Source organism: Lissotriton vulgaris, chromosome 12 (assembly GCF_964263255.1).
Source record: "Lissotriton vulgaris chromosome 12, aLisVul1.2, whole genome shotgun sequence".
NCBI classification, from domain to species: domain Eukaryota; kingdom Metazoa; phylum Chordata; class Amphibia; order Caudata; family Salamandridae; genus Lissotriton; species Lissotriton vulgaris.
This window is the reverse complement of record NC_141700.1, coordinates 77,995,964-78,018,789: the sequence shown is the minus strand read 5'-3', so window position 1 is coordinate 78,018,789 and position 22,826 is coordinate 77,995,964.

Sequence of the window (22,826 nt, the reverse complement as noted above, 5' to 3'; positions counted from 1 at the left end):
TTCCAACCAGGCATGCTTATTCAATGCCAATTGTTTTAACTTTTAAAGTATCTTTTTTAACATTGATAGGCAGAAATGAAACGGACTGTACATTCAATATTTACATCACTGTACAATTGGTTTGATACACATAGAAACAACCAATGTCAAAATAATATATAAAACATCAAACATCTTACAAAGAAATTAATACATAACAAAACACCAATATCATATACATATAGAATCAATGAATGAAACAAATCGAAAGAATGGGGAATATGGTCAACTGAATGACTCGAGATTGATATTGTCTTGACTGGCTAATCCTAGTATTGTTTGTTAATAATGCTCTATTCCACCAAAGCTGCTGACGCGTTTCGAGACCAGGACAAGCGTCCCTGGGCTCTCATCAGGGCTTTTATTCTTTGTGTCAGGCTCTTTTTATGGGGTGGAGAAGGCTTGTGGGACTTGTTGTCAGAGTGCGGGAACCAAGGGGATCAATCGTTTTCGGTAGGCAGGCGATTTTATCTTGTGTCTGCCGCCAATCGGCGAGGTGACTTGTAAAATATGACCATCCGCGTTCTTTCCTTTTGAATACTTCTTTATTCTTGAATTCAATATGTTCTCAGCACTCGCAGTCCTTCTCCAAAAGCGCTTTCTCAGCAACTGTGTTCCCCGCACTCTGACAACAAGTCCCACAAGCCTTCTCCACCCCATAAAAAGAGCCTGACACCAAGAATAAAAGCCCTGATGAGAGCCCAGGGACGCTTGTCCTGGTCTCGAAACGCGTTGGCAGCTTTGGTGGAATAGGGTATTATTAACAAACAATACTAGGATTAGCCAGTCAAGACATTATCAATCTTGAGTCATTCAGTTGACCATATTCCCCATTCTTTCGATTTGTTTCATTCATTGATTCTATATGTATATGATATTGGTGTTTTGTTATGTATTAATTTCTTTGTAAGATGTTTGATGTTTTATATATTATTTTGACATTGGTTGTTTCTATGTGTATCAAACCAATTGTACAGTGATGTAAATATTGAATGTACAGTCCGTTTCATTTCTGCCTATCAATGTTAAAAAAGATACTTTAAAAGTTAAAACAATTGGCATTGAATAAGCATGCCTGGTTGGAATGTAATAAATATTTTTCTAACCTAAAAAGTTTTTTCGTTTAAGTAAGTGTGATTTAGGCAATTTTTGTGCTTTATATTTAAAAAGGGTCTAGCCTTTACCACGTTTTCATAGACCTATCTCCTTTGGGTTCCAAGCAATGTAAAAGATAGGCACGGCGAACGCCATAGTGGCGGTCGTATTGTAATGCCTATCGTGGGGCCGCCACCTTGAAGGCTAGCGGTGCCATTCCCCGATTCGATGGTGGACGGACTGAAGTCCGCCTGCCTTCGTAATCAGCCCCTAAGTTTGCAAACTTCATGGTCTCTGCTTCATGCACAAACACTTTTAACATGTGCAGCCTTCTTTCGGGCCACTGGAGTTATGCAGCAATGGAGGCCAAAATTGTGTTGCAGTGTTGACTAAATGATGCAACAATAAAAAGGCTGCAGTGTGAAGCGGTGCATTTTATGATACTTTATTATTTTAACATATTTATACATCCTAACAGCCTCTGCAAAGCTTTTGCCTCATTAGTACCTGTGTAACATACAAATGCAGCAGAGGGAAATGTGACCAGTCAACCTTTGCAAAGGGCTCTGCACTTCACAGAACATAAGACACATTTCTTTTAGTAATTTTCGATCCGTTTCAGCTACAAAATTGTTTTGAATCAAATTGTTAGATTATGCAAGCAGATGATGTATTATGTGGCAAATATGATACAGACACAGTTAAGTTAAAAACATTTTTCCACTTAACTTAATTTTGCCCCAGCATTGTAGTTGATCAATTTATAAGTTCCCCAAACCCAAAAGTCGAGTTTGGGCACAATTTGCGTTTTAAAAGCAGTCCTACAACACAGGGCTACTTTTAATCTGACCTCAGGCTTCAGCAGTGCACACATGCAAACACAGAAAGGACTGCTGGCCTCTAAACTGCCATGCCCTATTATATTCTAGGGACTTAAATGTAGTTCTAATCTCCCTGCCCTATTATGATCTAGGGCCTTATAGGAGAGGTCATGCCAATCATAGGGAAACCCTAATCCATAGTGCACCCTAGTGTACGTAGGTGTTTCACAGTATCTTTAAGTGTCTCTATCAGAATAGCACTGGCCCTGTGTTCGGGCAGAGGCCAGGGTCAGTCAGAGTCAGGTACCACCAGTACCAGTCAGCAAAACGGGGAGGGCACAGGATGGCTTTGCAATACTAAAGAAGCACAAATTCAGAATTTAAAATATAACACCATGGTTGGGGGGGTTCTCTTTAATAATCAGAATTGATTTCTATCCTAATGGACCCATTTTCCAACTTTAGGATAAGGAAAGACTGGGGAAAAATCATAATGTTCTAATCTATACCTTGAAGTTTTCATGCAGCTCTTTGATGACGGTTAATAGCTCACTGTTCAATGTTAGGATTTTAACTTATAAACTGCAAATACCAAAATAATCTCTCAGACAAAAGCAGTAACTCACTGACCAATTTACATGATATGCATTTTGTGATCTGCGTGCTACACATTCTTTGCAGCAGGCATATTAACCCACTGTGTCTACCTTACCAAGAGTCAAAAATTCCACTAGACAAACCTCTGATCTCTCTCAATAAAGAACATTAATCACCAAAGTTATCTTCACATTTTTATTGTTGCCTGAAAATTGCTGGAGACCAGGAATGCAGCAGCAGGTACTTTTCAAATCATAATGCACTTGCAAACACGACGCCCCCACCCAAAGTCAGCGACCTATGTTTGCTTGGTGCAGCAAGATTCATATACATGGTTCTTTAACATTTGGTCTGATTACTATATGAATGTAAATAACAATAAAGTATACATGAAAACTGTGACAACATGCCTGCCTTTCTCAATATTTCACGTCGAAAGTCTGACCCTCTGGGCCGGTCACCCCACGCACCCGTGAGTGATGTCGCCGTTCCCGCCAAGTGCCGCCGCTGCTCGCAGCTGTACTCCCGGCCCTCGACCGCCGGTACTGCATCTGCCCTGTTTGTGTTAATTGTACATCTGCTAACTCTGCTGCATTTTGCCTCCGTGTAATCTTTGCTTTTGCTCTCTTTTATTCTCTCCTCCTCAGTTTTTACCCTTGTTGTTGTGCCCAGCCCCCGCCGCGTCATCTCCCTGTGTAAATTGTACTTCTGCTAACTTTACTGCATTTTTCTCCGTGTTAACTTTGCCTTTGCTTCTGTTAAATCCTTCTTCCTCTGTTTGCCCCTTGTTGTTGTGCCCAGCCCCTGCCGTGTTTCCCGCCACCTCCCCGCCGCTGCCCCCCTGCGGCCCCGCCTCCTTCCCTCGGTCGCCCTTCCCATTCACCGCCCCGCTCCTGGCTCCCAGCTGCTCCTCCCTTGCTCCTCCCCCCCCACTCTCCATATATGGCAGAGTGGCAAACGCGCAGCGTTGACGCGCAGTGGGTGCGCCAAAGGTAAGCCCGTCTGCGCCTGGCCCGCTCCCAGCGCCCGAACCCCCGCAGACACCAGCCCACCCGTCGGACCTACGACGCCACCGAACTCAACGCCGGCCGAATCCCGGGATGCTACCGAGCCACCCCGAGACGCACCCACGGACCCTTCAGCTGCCACTCCTGCAAGTTCACCTGCATCCGGACCTGCACTACACCATCACCCACCAAGCCGAGCACCAGCAGCAACCACCTGAAGTGCATCCTGCTCAACACCCGCTCCGTCCACAGACACGCCATCGAACTCTGGAACCTCTTCGACACCACATCTCCAGATGTCGCCTTCCTCACGGAAACCTGGATGAACGCCTCCTCAGCGCCCGACATCGCCATCGCCATCCCGGACGGATACCAGATCACCCAGAGGGACCGCGGCAACCAGACGGGAGGAGGCATCGCCATCATCCACAGGAACACCATCCGCATCACAACCAACACCGACGACACCCTCACCTCGAACACCTGCACTTCCAGATCCACACCGACCCCAAGACCACCCTCAGAGGCACCCTCATCTACAGACCCCGGGGACCACGCACACAATTCAGCGAAGACATCGCCGACTGCATCAGCCCGCACGCCCTCCCCTCCGCTGACTACATCCTCCTCGGGGACCTCAACTTCCACCTGGAGAACAACAACGACCGCAACACCACCACCCTGCTGGACAACCTCGCCAACCTCGGTCTCAAGCAGCTGGTGACCACCCCCACCCACTACGCCGGACACACACTCGACCCCGTCTTCTCATCCAGCAAGGACATCGCCTTCAGCCACGCCACCGGACTCCATTGGACGGACCACAGCTGCATCCACTTCAGCTTCAGAAGGACCACGATCCACCACCACCAGCAACAGGTGGCACGCAGGAGCTGGAACAAGATCACAGCCGACCAGCTCGCCGCATCCCTGAGCCAGAACCCTCCCACCAGCTCAGCGAACCCCAGCCAGGCCGCCAACAACCTCACGAAGTGGATCAGCAACTGCGCAGACGACCTCGCCCCTCTGAGGACCCCGCCTAGCAGACCCTGCAGCAAGAAAGCCCCATGGTTCACCGACGAACTCAAGAGCTCCAAGAAGAACTGCCGAGCCCTCGAGAAAGCCTGGCGCAGAGACCCAACACCAGACAACATGACCACCCTCAAGCTCGCCACCCGAAAACACCACCAACTGATCCACGCCACCAAGAAAACTGCATTCAAGGAACGACTGGACAACAACGCACACAACAGCAAGGAACTCTTCAACACCGTTAAAGAGCTCTCCAACCCCAACGCCGGAAACAACGACATCACCCCATCACAAGACCTCTGCAACTCCCTCGCCTCCTACTTCCACAACAAGATCGCAGACATACACAACAGCTTCAGCACACAACCGACGCACCCCATGACCGCACCAACGCCCCTCACCACCACCATCCGCGCCTGGACCCCGATCAGCACCGAAGACACCAGCCGCACGATGAACTCCATCAAACTCCGGATCTCCAACCGACCCCTGCCCTCACCACGTCTTCAACAAGGCCGACGCTGTCATCGCACCCCATCTGCGGGACATCATCAACACCTCCTTCGACACCGCTACCTTCCCGGAGAGCTGGAAGCACGCCGAACTCAGCGCTCTACTGAAGAAACCATCAGAGGACCCCACCGAACTCAAAAACTACCGCCCCATCTCGCTCCTCCCGTTTTCGGCCAAAGTCATCGAGAAGACCGTCAACAAGCAGCTGGCCGCCTTTCTCGAGACGAACGGATCCCTCGACCTCTCGCAGTCTGGCTTCCGGGCCAACCACAGCACCGAGACCGCCCTCATCGCAGCCACCGATGACATCCGAGCCCTGCTCGACAATGGAGAAACAGCGGCCCTCATCCTCCTGGACCTCTCCGCGGCATTCGACACTGTCTGCCACCGCACCCTAGTGCAGCGCCTCAGCAACGTCGGAATCCAGGAGAAGGCACTAGAATGGATCATCTCCTTCCTCGCCAGGACACAGAGAGTCCGCCTCCCCCCGTTCAGATCAGAAGCCACCAAAGTCATCTGCGGCGTTCCTCAAGGCTCCTCGCTCAGCCCCACCCTCTTCAATGTCTACATGAGCCCCCTTGCGGCCATCGCACGCCAACACAACCTCAACATCATCTCCTACGCCGATGACACCCAGCTGATCCTCTCCCTCACCAACGACCCCGCCACCGCCAGAGCCAACCTACACGAAGGGATGACAGACGTAGCCAAGTGGATGATGAACAGCCGCTTGAGACTGAACTCAGACAAGACGGAAGTTCTCATCCTGGGCTCCTCGCCCTCCGCCTGGGACGACTCCTGGTGGCCCGCCGCCCTGGGCAGCGCACCCAAACCAACAGACCACGCACGCAACCTGGGCTTCATCCTGGACTCCTCCCTCTCCATGACCAGACAAATTAACGCTGTCTCCTCGTCGTGCTTCAACATCCTGCGCATGCTACGTAAGATCTTCCGGTGGATCCCCACCGGGACCCGGAAGACGGTCACCCAGGCCCTCGTCACCAGCCGACTGGACTACGGCAACTCCCTCTACGCCGGAACCACTGCCAAACTCCAGCAGAGACTCCAGCGGATCCAGAACGCCTCAGCAAGACTCATCCTCGACATCCCCCGACACAGCCACATCTCCGGACACCAAAGAGACCTGCACTGGCTCCCGGTCAACAAGAGAATCACCTTCCGTCTCCTCACCCACGCACACAAAGCCTTACACAACCAAGGCAAAAGATACCTCAACGGCCGCCTCAACTTCTACGCTCCCACACGCCAGCTTCGATCGACCGGCCACGCCCTCGCCGCCGTCCCCCGCATCCGAAGAGCCACCACAGGAGGAAGGTCCTTCTCCTACCTGGCCGCCAAGATTTGGAACTCCCTCCCGACCCACCTCCGCCTGACCAAAGACCACCTTGCCTTCAGGAAGCAGCTCAAGACCTGGCTGTTCGAGCAGTAGCGGACCCCCCCCTCCCCAAGCGCCTTGAGACCCTCTGGGTGAGTAGTGCGCTATATAAATGCTTTGATTGATTGATTGTGATTGTATTTGTTTAACTGGCAGTGATTTGTATAGGGTCACTGGAAAGTCAACAAGGTTGTCCCTACCCCCCCCCCCCCCAGAATTTTAGTGTCTCCTACGCCCCTGGGTGTGCCCAAAATGGGTTTAAGTAGACCGACTGAATAAGTGCGGCCAGTAGGAGTGATGGGCAATGGTGGAGATCCGCATGCATTCTGGGAGACTACACGGATCATTCAAGCAAAACGTGCACTGCGCTCTCAACAGCTGGAGGACTGGTGGAGACAGCCTATGCACATAGAAGTGATTGAAGTAACCAGTTGTTTTCACAACACTAGTGCTTTTCACACCTAATAGTTCAACCTGCGTTTATTTTTCATTTAAAATGTCTACTTTAATTTACATGAAGTTACCAGAAGGCTTAAAAAATCAACAAAATAATTTACTGAATATTTTGTAACTTTCATTTTGGCCAATTGATAACCCCGCACCATGGCACTCACCCATACCTTGTTTATGCACTTCAACCACTCATTCAACCAAACCCAGGCCTTGAAATGAACAAGTAGAACATCGTCAAATCACACTGCCAGTGAACTCACCTCGAAAACGTAAACAGGTGCTAATAATTTTTTTTATAGAATAGACTTCCCTTGTTTTCTACCACGCCACGCAGCTTTTCTACTGCACCACGTTGGCTACGTAATAGGGAATAACGGCCGCACGCCCTAGCACGTCTGCCACCTCGCAGAGCATGCGGTCGCGCGCACACAAGTGCGTCATTTCCGTACGTTTGACGCTTTTGCTCTTCCATTTGGCGCCACTTAAAATGGCAGCCTTTCGCTACGTGCTCCCGTCTCGCGCGCCTGAAGTAAATAAAAGCCTGGTAATAGCCGCGAGCTAGGTCTACTCTTGGTCTCGTTGTGACAATAGATATCATCCCATGGGGCCGATGGCGGCGCTTGTATCAGACCAGAGCGCGGTAAGCATGAGTGACGTTTGTGTTTGTCTTTCTAGAAATCGGCCTATTAAGGCAACACTGTCTTTCGCCGCCCCACTGCCGGAGCCAGCAGCAATGAAGGTCAGATGTAGAGGAAGACAGCAAGGAAATAAGACACGTTTCCTGAGCGCAGAGCGTCGAGGCCGGTGGCCCAGTGCTTTGCTCAGATATAGAGGAGAGAACTAGAGGAGTAATTGCTGCCTAAGTGAAAACTCAAGCTTCCGGGTCCATGCCTGAGTATCTCATTAATTCAGTGGTTCCGTTTGCCTGCTGGGAGCTGCAGCCATAGCTGTTAAACCATTGAAAGAGAGGACTAAGAGTGACACTTTTCTCAGAATGAAATACCTGCCAATTCTTCTGCCTATCTGCGTTTTGTGCATGGGCCAGGAACGTTACTTCATTAACAATACATGTACCAGTATTTTTTTTAACGTGGATGCTGTCCTTATTCAGTTTTTATAATAATTAAGGATTAGTTTGCACACTTTTAGGCTACGTTTGTCATGTTTTCAACTTGTACTTGTTTTTGTTTGAAGTTAAATTGTTAAAAGTACTGGTTCTTGCCAGTTGTTCTAGGTTGTTTACTGGTCGAGACAAGAAAACTCCAGCTGTGCCGCCTAAGTACTGTAGTTATCCTAAGCTTAGTCTCCTGTGACACACCAGTGTGATAACAGAAGGCTAAAAATGTGCATCATGCCACAAGAGGGTGACTACACAGCTCTGTAAATGTGTGGCTCGCCTGGAAAATCCGACTATAAAGCACTGGGTTCTTGTCTCGCGAGTTAATGACTGGTACCCTTTCAGAAAACAAGAACTGGTTCTAGGAGGTAAGAGATTTACATTTGTGTTCAACCAAAGCATGCAAGTCATAGTAGATGATTGTTGCATGGCTTTCCGTAGCAGTTTTATTGTCCCGTATAATCATTCCAGGTACCAGAATCGATTGAGCATACACTTGTTGACATTTTATTTCGTCCTATTGAGGGTCTTCTCATATGGACGACAGTACTCCTTTAATGAGGTATCCAAGAAGTAGTAATAAAGTGCAGCATAATGATTTATGACTTGCCTCTTCAATTTTAGGTATGCTGGAGCCAACCAACAACTCTCAAACTCTAATATGAAAATCTATAAGAGTGTGCCAAATGAAAATCCATTATTTTTAAGATTTAACCATCCAGAGGACTCAGTCATAGTCTCAGTAATAATGAAAGGTGCAGCCTTATTGTTTTCATCCTCTCCACAGAAAAGAAACAGAAAAGGGAGATAGTGGGAAAGACATGGTGTGGAATATCGCCTAATACTTTTATTGAAGCCAGCTTAACATCTTCCGCCAGCTTATTGTGACTGCTCACTGTCAGATTATTGAGCAGTTCATTGAGGATTCACCCAGCCATGAAATTAAGGTGTTTAGCAGGATTAACAAGATCATTCATGCATTGAAAGGATGCATCTTACCTATCTGTCCATACACGTTGCAGTAGAGTTTTCTTGAGTGGTATTTCTGCCTCAGGTAGAACAAGTCTGCTTGATTTTATCTCTGGTAAAAAAACAAGGGAAGGACAGCAAGAATCGTGCTTCCGCCCCAGCCATCAGCAGAGGAGAGAGGTCCTTCAAACTGGGCCTTGAGTTCAGTAGAGGCCTGGATGACACAGGGTCAGCTGTTTGTAACTTCATGTTGTGCTTCTCTCTAGCACACCTCCACCCACTCCTAAGCCTCCACTGGATATTTCACAGGTTTGTTCACCTTCCACCTTATTTGGGCGGCCTTTTATCTCCCTCATTCACTGTGTCTATGTTGGAGATAACTGCTGCATCCTAACCCAACTCCCTCTTTGTGAGTTGAGCAAGAGGCAGCCTTCCTGTTTGGTCAACTTGTCTCTGATCGTCCAGATGGAGCAACGTAAAGGGGGCTTCAACTGAAGCCCAGAAAAAGCACACCATCATGAGTGTTTGCCAGCCCGCTCCCATATCTCACTTTCAACATTTTTAGCCTTGTCATGATACATGAGATCCGCCTCAACACCAGTTTCATAAGTATTTTTATTCTTGAAATAGCACTGAGTATGTATAAACATCTTACATTTAATTCCATGGCTAGAGTGGGCTATCCAGAAGCCCTTCTGCTTTGCTGAACTGGCCAACCTTGCCACATATTTAGTTTAGAAATCTTTTCATCTTAATGGCAAACCTTAATACTAAACTATCTAAATTCTGACATCTCACAAGGCACGGTTAACAGTGGGAGTACAATTGTCTATCTGACAATGATCCCAAAAGGATGGCTTTTCTACTCCATTTACAATCCAGAGAGGAATCCGTACCACTACAGACACCGTAGGCACTGCCAGACCCAAAGCATTTAAATAGACCAACCTGTTAGCATAGGACACAATATACCCCTTTCCCCCCTAAAACCAGGCCATAAATGTCTCCTTAACAGTCAGATGAGCGGTTATGTCTCCAGTGTAAAAAGAGGCTGGAGAAGCAAGCTAGTCTGTGCAGTCCCCTTTTCAATTGCTAACAGTCACAGACAAAAGCACCAGTCTACCACTTGTTTGCAGTTAAGTATAGAGTAGATTTATCTATTTGATAAATTAAGGATCAGGTATGAAGCCTTCATTTCCCTTAACATACCCTGCTAAGCAACAGTGTTGAATGCTTTCTCTGTGTCGAATGATGCCATTTTCATGAGGGGCATAAACCACTTCATCTCAAAGATCAAGAATGCTATGACCCTGTACAATTGGTTATCCAGTAATTTGCTAAAAATGTTGGTCTACCTAATCATTGAGGGGTTGACTATCAATATTCTTGACTCCGTCTTGCACGGAAGTACAAATGTACCCAGACATATTTTTTTTATCATTCTGACATAATGGAAAGGGGCTAGAAATGGGAGTGCCAAACATGTACGTTTATAACATACAATATAGAACCACTCAGAATGTCAGCTTTACTCAGTAGGAGTTATCTAAACCTCTCATTCTGTTAGTTTCTTTTTCTAATCTGCCAGATTAAACAGGGCTGTCTCGAAATCTGCTTTGTATTTTTTTCTACATCTGCATTCTTGGTCTTGAACAGAGTAACCTCTTCATCGCACCGGAGATTTCGTCATGGTGCTGAAAAAAACGACGCGTGCACGGTTCGGATGGCCCCCGGCGTCCTCCGCACATGCCCACTCCGGCCGTCCTCTGTACACGCCCACTGTGACGTGGGACAGCCGGGGGCCGTCCGTCCAACTCCTCGAAGAGGGTAAGTCTCCCCTTTGGTTACCATCTAGTGCCTGTATATTTTCTAATGTACAATCAATCCCTTTACAGCTACTTTCATCAATCCCATCTACAGACAATGGAACAGTGGTTTTCCTTGAAGTAAATACCTATCATTGGTAGGACCTGGGCTTTAAGTGGGCTGGCACCGGCAGTTCTTAAAAGCAGGTACAAATAAGGGTTCTCTATTTTTATCTTCAGGGTAAAAAGCTTAACTCTGCATCCGTCACTGCTTTTGATGTAACGTCAAAGACTCATTTTCAGTTTTATATAGCTCAAATCTGGAGCAAATAATAGCACCAGTTACATTACACACAGACACATTCATGTTTCGAATTACAGGATGTTGATTGAGAAGATGTGAGGCTCGAACCTGCTTTCTTCTCAGCTTGAAAGTCGGCAGCTCTATTACGCCACAACCTCGCCCACAAGAACAGAAGCATTTCCAATATTCATACTACTAAGTCTTAGTTTTTGCTTATCTATCCTATACACTTTACAACCACTGACGAAGCCAGTAGCCCTGGCTTGTTGTAGGTGTAATGTTACTTGTATTATATATCTGCATGAATGGACAGACGTAGCAAAATACAAGATTTTTAGGTCAAGTGATTTAAGCCACGCCTTAATTACATCGGCCACCATCCTACTTAAAGCCCTCAGTAGGACCATCACAGAGCAATCAAATGCTCAAAAACTGTCATAAAGCACGGTTGGGTAAAATACAGGAAGCTAGTTAGCAGCTCCCTCGCGAGCACACACCCTAATCTGTCCAGCTGAAGAATCATGGTTATTCAACTCCCGAAGATAGGTCTGCCATTACACTGCTGCCAGAGTTGTGATGATACAACAAGTTCTTCAACTGAGCCAGAAACAGACAAATTATCTAACAGGATAGTTTGCATATCAGTCTTGGCACCTACATTGATTGTACCTCTCTGAGCTGTACTTTCCATACCAGCTCTCACTTAAGTTGCTGGCACAACTCTTATTGGATGTAGAGCACACCCATCAGTCGCCGTCCAACCTTTTTCTGTGGCTGCCGCTGCTTTTGCATCAGGTTTATTTTCTTATTGTTTCAGAATAGCAGGTTCAAAATTCACTTCATCAAAAGCATGTACATTCACTTTTGTCAAGTCAAGTTAAGCCAAGTTTAAATTTATATAGCGCACTACTCACCCAGAGGGTCTCAAGGCGCTTGAGGGATGGGGGGAGCTTTACTTATCAAATATCCAAGTTTTTAGTTGTTTTCTGAAGGAGAGGTGGTTTTGTGTGAGGCGGAGGTGGGTGGGGAGGGAATTCCAGGTCTTGGCCGCTAAGTAGGAGAAGGATCTTCCTCCCATGGTGGATTTTATATCCCAGTTCCAGACTCAAATTCAATGTCACCGTAGCATATCTTAAACAGTTAACAAGTATTACTTGTGCAAGTCCAATTAGCTGGACTTCAAGAAATAGACCTGGAACAGGTTTATATCCATGGCTAACATACATTTCTCTTTTTGCATGATCCCCTGCTGTTGGCTTTTCGACTCTGAAGGTCTCCCGAGTCCTGCCAAACAGACCTCAGTGGCAGTACTCTGGTTCATAAAAGGAAAGGTATGTGGCTGATTGATTCACTCATAATTGGCATAAGTTAACGTACCTAAAAGTCCTTAGTACAGGGTACTAGAGGGGCCCAGGGCCTGTACGTGTCTTTTGTGGGCTGCACCACTTATTGTGCCATCACAAGTGTCATAAAGCAAAGTATGGCTTTCAGCCCACCACTGCTAGCTGGGATAGCAGTTTTCGACTGCTAATTCAACTCTGCCATTTAAAGCAGTGGTACAGCCCTGACATTCCTTTTCAATATTTCTATGTCATGCCTAAGGTAAGCCTGCTGAGCCCTAAAGGCTGGGTGCATTAAATAAAAAAAATGTATAAGTGTTTCTCCATTTTACATGTCTCTGACAGTAAAAAAACATTATTGTCGTTTTTACTGTGGATGGCTATTAGCCTCATTGGCGAGGACAGTGTTACACACTGACAACTCAGCAACTTCTGAATAGGGGGACTAAATATGATACTTCAAGGTATCAAACTAATTGTTGCATTAAACTGACTAGATGCTCAAGTCGAATTTAATATAACTTTTGCACAAATGACAACTTTAGTAAGTAGCCACTTTGTTGCCTACATTTTTCTAGTGACTGTTTGTGGTTGCTGACCAGGAGACAGTCTTCTGACCCTGGGGGGAGATGTAAACGGCTCTCGGAAAGAACACAAATGACCTGCCATTGGAAAAGACTTTGCCCTGCCAGGAAAGCCAAACAGTGTGAGCCGAAAAGGTGAGCTTTAAATTGAAAGCAGCCTTTGAAGGGCAAATAGTGGACACAAACAAGAGGAGCTGCTCTTTAGTTCTTGAAACTCACACCTGACAGAGGAAGCTTGGGCCTCACATCTGCTGCTTCATTTTACCCACAGCTGAAGCAGAGCTTCTGCAACATCGCTGAGGCAACCCTACTCTTCAGATTAAGGACAGGATAGCTAAAGGCAAGCTGAGGGCGCTCCGGGCCCGAATGGGATCCCGGGCCCGAACGGGATCCCACCGGTGCTATTTAAAAAAAGATCTGGAGTACTGGGCTCCTGCATTATTACCACTGTTGGCACACATCTCAGGAGGAGATATCCCGGACTCCTGGAGAAGGTCCATTATATCCCCAATATATAAGAATGTGGACAAGAACATAGAAAATAGCTATAGGCAGGGGCGTGGCTTGGATGGCAGAGCCGATGGTTGCCTGATCCCGTCGCTCTGTCATGTGTGGAGACTGAGCAAATGAATTCCAGAGGTTTTGTGATGACAGCCCTTCATTGAACCTGGCTTCGGTTCCTGATAGAGCGCTGCTCCTCCTGATGTCATCGCCGATTAATATGGGCTGCCGATCTTGAAGAAATTACCGTTATATCCTGTGTGTGGATCGGCAACCCGAGGACCTAAAATGGCTGCTCTGGTGCGACTTGTAATCCGAGGTTATTAAAGGCCATCTATGACCCAGGACCCCCATACTTTGATGCCATGGTCTGCCGTTTGATCGTACCCTCCGGTGAGATATCTGATACCTCTTCACCCAAAGATGTGCTTTTTGTGGTAATCACTAAGTATTGCGGACTGACCCTAAAATGGCGGCTCAAAATGTAATACGGAGACCGCATTATCTTTGAGGCTTTGTGCTTTGCGGAGGTCTACAAGCGGGGTACTTTACATCGGATGTGGCTGTTATGTGGGCAGATGTGTGAAGAAATCTGGAGCGGGACGCTATTAGCTCTCTATTGTTTTTTAGCGGAGTGATACCTGACCCTGTCATGGCGGGCGAGTGAAGACATTGTGAATCGATCAATCGAGGTGCGGAGCGTGGATTTTCAAACGTGTGCTCAGTGCCACTGGTACTGTTGATAATTGGGAGCGCTTTACAGCACTATCCTCTTCGTGGTCAAGATTTGTCTCTGTTAAAGCTCTCTCAGCCCAACTGGTTTCTAAAGTTACAGCACCTTTGCATGCTCCTGATCTCGTTTGATTATGCAGTTAGGCTGAACCTGATTTACTCCTCTGTTACTCCAAGCTGGGGGATGCCTTGATTTCACTGTGAGGCTTTCATATTTCTCACTCTGCAATGTGAAAGTGCTGTAGATGACCTGTATGGTGTGCAGCTGTTGTGTAACACCATTTTCCTGCCCTGCAATTAAAGATATCAAATTACCTTTGCTGATCTTCCATGGATCTGTGGTATTCAATATCTTTCAGGAAGCTTGGATAATGATACTTCATCTCTGTTCTGTTGATAAATGCTTTTGTAGCCAAACGTGCTGGCCCTTTCAGTCGGATCTGAAGAAATAAGATCTTAGGAGTTCAGTAGGTATTATCTTTATACTGTGCATATAGTGTAGTCACCTAATGAGAAGTTGTCTTTCCAGATGGACATCTTCCTTTGATCTTTAAAAGGGGCCAAGTGGTACAGTGAAGGTTATGTAAATTTACTTGCGTTTTTAAGAAATATATAATTTGCATCTCATCTCAGTGAGTATATCTGTTTCAGGCCGTTTATCGCCATTCACTGTTTGCTTCGATCCATGTGAGCTGGTTTTCATCTCTAAGCTGGTGCTCATGGAAGGTTGACGCCTACATTCCATTAGCGTTGGTAGATTCAGTACGAGTAGATCTGTACCCTGTTGTTACATTTTTGTTACAATGGCAGAAAAAGAGTCCAAGATCCAGTTCAAAAGAACCAAAGGTGATCCCTCTCCATCTGATTCTCCCATGAACGCCAAAGCGGACATTAATAGCACAATGGACATGATTCTCAAAAAACTAGAGGATGTTCATGATCTAGCTAAATCCACCAAACAAAATATGGACATGGACTTTTCTCAGTCCGCTTCCAAGAGAAGGAAGTCATGAGATCAGTTTTTACATTTCATTTAGGCCTTGTTTTACCATATTCACAGGTTCATATATTATCTACATGTCTTTATCTACCTCTGTTCATAAGATTTGAGCTTTATGTTGTTTTATTTCAGGGTACCGTACCAAATTTTGGAGTACTTGCTGGTAATTTCTACTTATACCATATGGATATTACGTGGGTTAAGATCAGTTTTTAACCACATGGCTGCTGGCCATTTCCCCCCCCCTGTGCTGGAAAATGCCATTTTAGTGGCACCATGACGAGCTGAGCTCGTCATCAGCACACGACACCCGTGGGTGATGACGAGCTGAGCTCGTCATCAGCATCGAAAGTGTTAAAATACATTGTTTGGCCTCTTTATTATAGTGTTTGCCTATTGCTGTTATATATATCTCTTCTAATGTGTTTAACATGAGGGGATTATATTTTTCCCAAGGTAACAACCAATCTCATGATTTAGTTTGCCTATAACATATAATCTGCTTATCTTTTGTATGTTATACATATTGGGATAAGTAATTTTTCGTTAGACAATTTGATGCTCCTGCCGTCGCACCTCCTACATTCGAGGTTCGGTGGGGAGGGAGTGGGGAGGATGGGTGTGGATTTCCAGGGTTTGCGGAATGTTATTGGGTAAGCCGTGGTTTGGTCCTGGGGTATTCTCAGTTATTATTTGTTTCTTTCTCTCTACTTTCTATTTGTTCCTCATTATTGTTTTGGTTTTCTCTCTTGCCACGGCAGGTTATATTTATGCAGTGATTGTGTTTTATGTAAATGATTCAGTGTTTACTGTGGAAACCAGCACCTCTTCTTTAAGGCATGTGTTTAGTTCACCCTGTTATCAATTGTATATGTGATGGTACAACCTAAGTCATGCAATCTAGCAAAAGATCTCAATATCATATCATTAAATGTTAAGGGGCTTAATCACCCAATTAAACTGCAAAAAAGATTTGATTATTTAGCTAAAACCAAGGGGACATCATTTTACTACTATAGAAACAAAATTATCTAAAGAAGATGCTACTTTCATTAAGCATAGTTAGATTTCCCAAATTGCTTGTTCACCGGCGGATCATAAAAGGAAGGGGGTGATCACCTTGATAGCTAAAAAAATGAACGTTTCATTAAAATCACAAACTCATGATAGTGATGGTAGACTATTAGTTACCCACCCAAGGAAAGGAGAAGACCTCATACATGTGTTGAAAATATATGTCCCAACACTGATGATCCAGAATTTTGGGACGGTATATCAAAAACTATAGAGGATCTTCCTCAGGTGGATCTTATCATAATTGGTGGAGATTTTAATATTCCGTTAGATCCGATAATCGACAGACATCCAATTGCAAATACCACCCCTCCAGATCGCATGCCATACTTCACACTATATTCTCTAAGTTTAATCTCAAAGATGGCTGACGCCTTCAACACACGGATTCCAGAGACTATATATACTTTTAACGCCTTTCCACATAATTCATATACTAAATTTGATTACGTTCTCTTTTCAGGCTCATTCACACATTTAATTAAACACTCCGATATATCCCCTAAGCTGGTGTCGGATCACTCGTGCATTAGTGTTAAACTGGCGGTCAGTCATAATGAACCTTTTCCAAAAAGATGGCGCTTCAATAATGATGTCTTATCAGACGCTGAGGACAAAAAGAAAATTGAAGACGTTATTATAGATTATTTTTAGCATAATGACTCTGCTGAAAATAATATTAATACCCTATGGGATGCTTTGAAAGCCACCATTAGGGGAATAATTATTGAAATTAAAACAAAAATAAACAAAAAGATGAATGCTGAATTAGTTAAATTGGAACTCGAAATCAAAATCCTGGAGTCCTCTCATGCCATTTCTTTAAAAGATAACTCTATCCTCACAACACTAACACAAAAGTAATATGAATACAATAAAATTCTGAGCGAACGGGCGGGTGTATGGGTAAACAAATTTAAAGCCCTTAATCTTTGTGAAGCCAATAAGGCAGGCAAATTACTCGCTTCATATCTTAAGCACAAACAGAATCAAAACTTTTATCTTGTCCATCAAGGATGTCCGTGATCATATACACACAAAACAGAAAGATATTCTAAACACCTTTAAACCTTCTATGAGGATTTATATGAAAAGGGTCAGGATCTTAACTTAGAGAATTGTACCCAATACTTGAATAGACTTAGGTTGCCCCAATTGACTGAAACAGAGAAACTAGTGCTAGGAAAACCAATCAGTGTAGCGGAGGTTACAAATTTGATAAAAACCATGAAAGATAATAAAGCCCCAGGCTCAGACAGTTTTACAGCCACTTTCTATAAAACCTTTTCAGAGCAACTACAACCAACCATGCAGAGAATTTTTAACAATATAGCTAGTGAAGGGCATACGGCGGACTTCATGACAGAAGCCAACATAATAGTCATACCTAAAGAAGGAAAAGATCCTCTACTCCCAAATAACTATAGACCAATATCTCTCATCAATGTTGATTGTAAAATCTATTCCAGAATCTCAGCACTGACTTAACACTGTTCTGCCACATTTAATAAGTAACTCACAAGTAGGTTTCGTTAAAAGCTGCATGTCTAAAGATAACACTCGATTGTTATGTCATGTTTTAGAAAATGCTGTGTTTAAGCCAGATCCGGCTATTGCTATTACATTGGATGCAGAAAAGGCCTTTAATAGGGTCTCTTGGGCCTTTTTAGAACAATGTATGCATATGTTTAATTTGGGAGAATCGTATATAAAAATTGTACTGTCCCTTTATGGAGCGCCATCGGCTCGTATTTCGATATTTTCTTTTCAACAAGGCACTAGACAGGATTGCCCCTTGTCTCCATCTTTTGTTTTAGCTGGCGCTGGAACCATTAATTCAGGATATTAAGATGAATTCGGATATAAAGGGGGTAGGTGTTCAAGATATTCAGGTTAAATTAGCTGCCTCTGTGGATTGCTAATTATGACAGAAAATCCGGGTCCTTCAATTACTGCCTTGATGGCTATGATCACAGAATACTCTGTACACTCAGGCTACAAACTTAATAGAAAAGAGAAGCACAAGGGGAGCTTGGCCCTAGAGGACAAGTGGGGAGGCTGGGCCTAAGTATATGAACAATCAAAGAAGAGTGCCTCACCACTTACATTTACAACCACATTTATGGAAAGTTGAACACGCTGTTTGTCGTTATCAACTGGGTATTTTTATTTATACCGAATACTTTTTTGATTAAACTCTGTTTGTCAAACACAACATATTATGGACAGACAAAAACATATGTACAATGTGAATTGAACCAAGGTTAGACTTTTCTACACAACAAAAATGAAAAACAATGTGAAACAGACAGTGGCATTAGATATGCATGGCAATAAATGATAAACACACTTTCAAATGAATAGAACATTGATTGAAGCAAAGAAAAGTAGAAAAAGGGGGGAAAAAATTAGGAAAGGAGCGCGAAAATAAATTCGGGATTCTTTATCAGCCAGCGAATGCTGGTATGCAAGTTATCCTTTTCTAATTGGCCGACGCGTTTCGAATCCAGGAGCTTGTTTTCCGGATTCTCATCAGGGCACAATTACTCTGTCTGTGAAATTTTGAAAGGAAGAAAGCTTTTTTAAGTATCATGGGTGAAAAAGGCAAGACTCCCTATGTTATGACACTCAGCCGAGGGACCTACCAGTTCTTTGAAGAAACAAATTCAGAGGACAATTGTAAGTGCAGGCTGGATGAGCTCCATGAGGAGTCCAGTTGGCGTGGCTTCCTAAAACAAGGTGAGTTGACATTAGCACAGCTACAAACTGTTGCTGCCAGAATGTGCAAATTGATTGGGGACAAACGTACCGTCGGTTGTTTCGAAAGTTGACGGTGGCGGCTACCTTTAACGTAGAAGGTGAATTCTTCTGCAGGCTCTCGCTGAGAAGGAGGCTAATGGCGCTGTGTGCAGAAACATAAGTGTTGGTATTGGAAGCTGGGGTCTGAGTTATCGCTAAATACTGTACTGGCTGGCAAAAGACATACCTTTTAAATTTTATCATAGTCCGTGCAAAGGGGTCTTGGTATCCGATCAAACTTTTTATGGGGGTCCGGCGTGTACAATTTTCACTGTGCTCCGTATCCGCTGATGGAAAACGGAAGAGACTCTGGTTAGTTTTTAGCGTTGACCGCAAGTAAAACAAAGACCAGCGGCGGGATGCCACGGGAGTATCGCTTACCTCCGTGTTGCTCGGTCAAGGCCTCCAGCGTTCTGCGTGATTTCAAAGATGGACACTATCGTTGTTGCCATGGAGAAAAGCACTCTGAAGTTTGCTAAGCCTTATGGGATTTGTAGTTTGCGCTATTCTGTGCTAATGTCAGGAAATTACATGGATTGTATCAAGTGTATTGATTGGAACTGAGGAGAAACTGAGACGCGACCCGTACGGTCATCAGGCACCAGGACACTATTGGATCAAAGTCATGCTCAGTTTGTACTTTCTGTAATATTTGATGGTCTGCTCTTCATTATTTTTTGTGTTTACAGTGAGCTTCGCAATAGTTGTATACTAATGCTATTAGTCCCTTAACACCTTGGCTGCTAGGTGTTTTCCCCTCCTATGCTGACTTTTCGTCATTCCTACTATTCATGACGAGCTCAGCTCGTCATCAGCACAGCTCAACCGTGCATCATGACGAGCTGAGCTCGTCATGAGCATGGAAAGGGTTAATATAGGTTTCCTCTTGGTGTTTATTATCTAGTTTTCTTCATTCTTTTTCTTTCTTTCTCTTTCCTTTCTTTTCCTCTGTTTTTCAAGAGCTTTTTTCCTTTTTCTTTTTTTCTATCTTTGGTTTACATATGATTTGGAGTACTAATTATTGGTATATTACAACATTTTATGCGGTGATAGCTTGTAAATGTCCAGTTCGTACATTATTCCAAACTTGTAATTTTTGTTTATCGTGGAAAGTCAATAAAGTATTTGAAATAAAAAAAAATAGCTATAGGCTCGATATCAAGGCCAAATACTACGCAGGCCTCCTTCTGGATAACCTCACCGCCTGGGCAAAAGAAAAATCAGTTATCCCCATCAATCAAACGGGTTGTTGCAAAAGCATGGGAACAGCAACAAATATACCAAATTAGCAAAATACCCTCTCTTTTTTAGCTTTATCAGCTATTCATCAGCCCTCGATAAAATTGACAGGAACCAACTTAGGCACAAACTTGAGGAAAAGAAAATACCTTCTGCTCTTTTAAATCAGTTAATGCACACCAAGATGTGGGTCTAAGTAAAACTAGAAGAAGGAAACTTCTTGTCCAGAAAAATTCCAACAACCATGGGGCAAAAACAGGAGTGTGTGCTGGCCCCGAAGCTCTTCAACTTGCATATGGCTGACCTATCGACACAACTAGACATTAGTAATTCACATGCACCAAGGATGGGAGGGCTCCTTCTTTCCAACCTGCTGTACCCAGATGACCTTGTACTGATTAAATGACACCTACTAGATACAACTAGAAGATATTCACCACACAACGGTCTAACCATCAACTATAATAAAACAACGGTAATGCGATTATATCCAAAATAAAATCCTCTAATCATTGCTGGCAATTGGCTGATAAAACAATAGAAGTAGTTGAAGAATACAAGTACTTGGGAGTAATAATAGACAACAAAGGCACATTTAATGCACAAAAAGAAACCACCAATAAAAGAGGCAAGGCAATTGTGGCAGCTTCTAAATCGATCAAACACAAAACTGGCAGTGCCTTATCCCATTGCTGCTAGTCTGGCAAGCAAAGCTCATTCCAGCTGTAACTTACAGGAGCGAGTGCCCGAGGGGATGCAACTTGACCATTTTGGACAGAACAATCTTGAGCAGCTTAGATTATTTTTAATCTACCCAAGTACACCTTGCCAGCCCAACTCAGGCTGGAATTCGGCCTGCAGAGCCAAGAAATCGTCCGCAAAGGAGCGTTTGTTAAGTGCTGCATAGGATTAAAAGGGCTTAAGGAGGAATACTGAACTCCCATCTATGGAATGAAATGCACTTAAAGAAGGAATCCCCAGCTATGAGCTACCTACTAGCATCAATTGAGCGTTTGGGCCTCGACGAACTCAAGCGGCCACAGCGACCCATCAATGTTTCAAACAACTAGTAAACAAGTCTGTGAAAAGGCTTTCCCTAGTAGAAAACAAGGTGGCACTCACAGAAAGGCGTCACGGACGGTTTGTTGTGCACAGCTATGTTAAGTCCTCTCCGTAACCTTATCTAGGCGTGGGATTCAACAGGAGAAAGAAAGAAAAATACCTTAATTATCGACTGGGCATTCTACCTTCCCTGTTGCATCTTCCCCCTGGAAACTATCTCCGGCTTAGACTACATGCCACTTATGCGGGGAAGCTGATGAGAGTGTACTACACTTATTGTGCCTCTGCAGAGTACCTCAAGCTGAACGGCGGCAACTGCTGAAGCCCATTTTCCTAAGCAGGGGGATAAGAACCTGCAAACAAGCAGTGAAGGCATGCACTGGAGGTGGCGACGTATAGTTGTTGTGTCGCTTTGTAGGGTTTATGGAAGGAGCAGGGGGAAAAGTTGTCACATCAAGTGACCAGTGATCCTTATCACTACGATCAAAAGACTCCTACTGTCTCAGCTTCCAGTGAACATTACTTATCGACTTTAACCTCCATCTAGAATATAGATGCAGTAGTGCGTCCTGATTTTGTAAAGCGGGGACGTTGTCGCTGCTGCCAAATTGTGGCGTGACAACATACTTGTTTCAAGTTTCAAGTTTATTTATTTATGATTTTGGAACTCATGAGATCCACATAAAAGAATTAACAAATTTAATACGATAACATATAATCATGAGCACGATACAACGAGAAATAGACGGTTTAGACATAAATAGACATTTGTAACCTTCTAATATATCGCTAAGAAACATTTAAAAAAATTGTACAATTTAAAACAGAACATTTCATTTGGAGGGTTGTGAATAGCATCAAGGAAAGTAGTAGCTGAAAGAATTCTCAATTGAAGACAAATAGGTTTTAACCACTTACGCCTATGCACCATTAGGGCCGGGCATACGAAGATAACATGATGCATATCCTGAATATTGATATTACAGAAGTCACATAATGATGAGGAGCCATACCATCTGGACATTAGAGAGTTCGAAGGAAGTAAATCCTGCCTCAATAAAAACAGTAAACGCCGGACTCCGTGAGGGAGATTACAAACAACATATGGTTGGGCTTTCCTCATTAGACAAGAGTCTATGGCTGGAGTAATACCTTTCTTCGCTATACAAGCCTCCCAATCCAATCTAAAAACTAATTCCAGGAGGCCAACTTCAGGGTATATTTCAGCTGATATGCCGATAGAGTGAATAGAACTGATTCATCCAATGCAAAAGATCGGCAGCACTTCTAAAATTCTTTACAATGAGCGAGTATTCATTAAAATTTCCCAATAACTCAGTTTTTATA